Source organism: Anneissia japonica, unplaced genomic scaffold, assembly GCF_011630105.1.
Source record: "Anneissia japonica isolate Jap-2015-1 unplaced genomic scaffold, ASM1163010v1 scaffold287705_len1045735_cov187, whole genome shotgun sequence".
Taxonomy (NCBI): domain Eukaryota; kingdom Metazoa; phylum Echinodermata; class Crinoidea; order Comatulida; family Comatulidae; genus Anneissia; species Anneissia japonica.
The window spans coordinates 218,117-221,302 of NW_022709509.1; positions in this window are offsets into that span (position 1 = coordinate 218,117).

Consider the following 3,186-nt stretch of genomic DNA (forward strand, 5'->3'; position numbering starts at 1 on the left):
CTAGGTTCTCGCATAAACATCATGTAAAATGGGGTGAACCCAGTTGAGGAATGTTTGGTGCAATTGTAGGCATGTGTCATCACTTCGACGTGTTCCCGCCATCGGGGCTTCTGATGCGGCTGAAGTGTTCCTAACATATTTAACAGTGTAGAGTTAAAGCGTTCTGTCATACCATTTCCCTGTGGGTGGTAGGGTGTGGTTCTGCTTTTCTTGATGTTGAGAAGGCTGCACAATTCTTGAATGATATCAGCTTCGAAGCACTTCCCCTGGTCACTGTGGATTCGCTCAGGTAACCCATAATGTATAATAAAGTTTCGCCATAATGTCTGGGCCACAGTAGCAGCTGTCTGATCTCTGGTTGGATAGGCTTGGGCATATCGGGTGAAATGATCTGTTACAACAAGAATATTCTCAATACCTCCTGAAGACGCCTCCAGGCTAAGGAAATCCAATGAGAGAAGTTCGAGCGGGCGAGTTGATGTAATACTGTGGAGGGGTGCCTGTGCCTTAGGGTCCTTGGTTTTCCTTAAAGTGCATCTCTTGCAGCTAGTGATATATTTACGCACTTCTTTGCGCAAGTCAGGCCAGTAACAGCGATCCTCTAGTAAGGTCAGCGTACGGTCAAAACCTAAATGACCCATGTCGTCATGTGCACTTCTTAGAAGTCTATTACGATATTGTCGAGGAAGGATGAGTTTTGGAGTTTGACCGTCTTGTTGATACTTTAAAATTTGAGAGGTAATGATTAGGTGGTCCCATCTGCGAAGTAATTTCTGTACCATAAATGTTTCCTGTTTGGCTTTCCTTCTACCAGGCTTCATACCCGTGGAGAAAATGTCTATCACCCTTCTTATGACATTGTCGTTTTGCTGGGCATTAATAATTTCTTGAGCATCTAGTTCTGGTAGAAGCTGGGATGAACAGATATTCACGGTGTTTTTCTCATTAAGTCGGATGATGCCAGTTGAGTTATCGAGGGCCTTTCGAACTTCAGATCGAGAAATACGTGACAAACCATCTGCGTTGTCATTTGACTTGCCTGGTCGATATTCGATCTCCATGTCACATTTTGCCAGATCGTTAACCCACCTCTGGCCATGTGCATCTAATTTCGCCGATTTTAAGACATACGTAAGAGGGTTGTTGTCAGTGCGAGCCATTACCCTCTGTCCATATATGTAGTCTTTAAACTTTACGGATGCAGCCCAGTGGAGTGCCCGGAACTCAAGCTTATGGGCGGGGTAGTGTTTTTCTCCGGCGGTGAGACTTCTGCTCGCATATGCAATAACTTTCTCCTCTCCATTCTGTATCTGTGCTAACACAGCTCCAACCCCCTCGAATGATGCATCAGTCTGCAGAATAAATGGCAAGGTGAAATCTGGGTATGACAAAATAGGAGTGGACATCATCTTCTGTTTCAGAGTATGGTACGAATTCGTACATGCTTCAGTCCACTTGAACTCAGGAGGCTGGCTTCGACCTTTCGTCTTCCTCTTTCCACCTATTAATTCAAATAATGGTTTTGCGATTTGTGCGTAACCTTGAATAAACCTCCGATAATAGCCTGTAAAACCCAGGAAACTTCTCACATCCTTCTTGTTCTTGGGAATTGGCCACTCCTTTACGGCTTCAGTTTTCTCTGGATCGGTGGCAATACCAGCTGCGGATACAAGGTGTCCTAGATACTTTACTTCTCTCTGAAGTAGATGGCACTTACTGGGTTGAAGCTTGAGCCCATGATCACGTAGACGAGAAAAAACCTTTTCCAGTCTTAAGATATGTTCATCGATTGTGGAACTAAAAATGATGATGTCATCCAAATAGATGAGAACCTCCGTCAGATTCATATCTCCAAATACAACATTCATGAGTCGTTGAAACGTAGCAGGAGCGTTGGCTAAACCAAAGGGCATCCTTGTATATTCAAATAGACCCAGGGGAGTGGTGAAAGCTGTCTTCGGTTGATCTTCTTCAGACATCTGGACCTGAAGATAGCCCGACATTAAATCTAGACTTGAAAAATATTTCGCCTTCCCTAGGGCATCTAGAGACTCGTCAATTCTAGGTAGCGGATATGCATCTCGGACCGTTCGTGAGTTAATCTTCCTGTAATCGACACATAGTCGTATTTGTCCAGACTTTTTGCGAACTATCACGATAGGTGAGGCAAAAGGACTTTTACTCGGCTTAATGATTCCTGCACTTTGGAGTTCTTGAAGGTGTTGGCGGACGTCTTGAAAATCCGATGGAGGAATACGCCTGTACGGCATCCTGAATGGTGTTGGGTCTATGAGCGGAATCTCATGTTTGAGAGTATTGGTATGGCCAAAATCATCTGGTCCAGTTGAGAAAACATCTTTGTTTTGAGTGAGTAGGTCTTCAACAGTCTTCCTATCCTTCGCTGATAAATCGTCAGTCGGAATATGTACATCAGGCATCTGTGCCAGCCCTTGGTTACCCAGCAAGACAGAACATTGGTTATTGATGGCGGGTGAGAATACTTTGGTTGGTGCTGCATACAACAAGTTGCCAATAGTGGTGTTTCTGTTCAGTACAACTACATCTGAAGACAGGTTACATACTCGCACATTTACTTTACCGTTGTCGACATCGGAAAGCGAAGTGCCTATCCTGAACTTTGCATTTGTATCCCCATCTTCAACAAGTCCACAAAACGAACGGTGGCGAGTGTGTCTTGGTGTACTTCCCATTATGTCCAGTTGGGTTCCTGGTTTAATCGATAGAGGACGTCCCATGTAACGAATCCTTCCTATTTTCCCATTAGCATCCGCCAAATCCATCCCATCACAATTCATAGCTTGACACGCTGTGTACCATGGAGTAGATTCTTTCTTGACCATACTCATGAAAGATCGGCCATAGCACCCATGAAGCTGATCACGAATCGGACGCATAACATTAGTCCCCACCAGGCAAGGCATTGTCTCTCTAGAAACCGTTGCCGGTACTACCATTACTGGAACAGCATCTAACTGTACTCCTAGTACATCAAGATCAACATGGATGACACCAAGGTAGGGTACACGTTGACCCCCAGCCCCTTCAATGTTTACATCAACTTGCAGAAAACTCTGCATCTTCAAAGTGGGGTGGTTGCGGATGAAATCCAAAGTTATGGTCGTCACTTGGGAACCGGTATCTAGTAGAGAATTGCATGGTTGACCG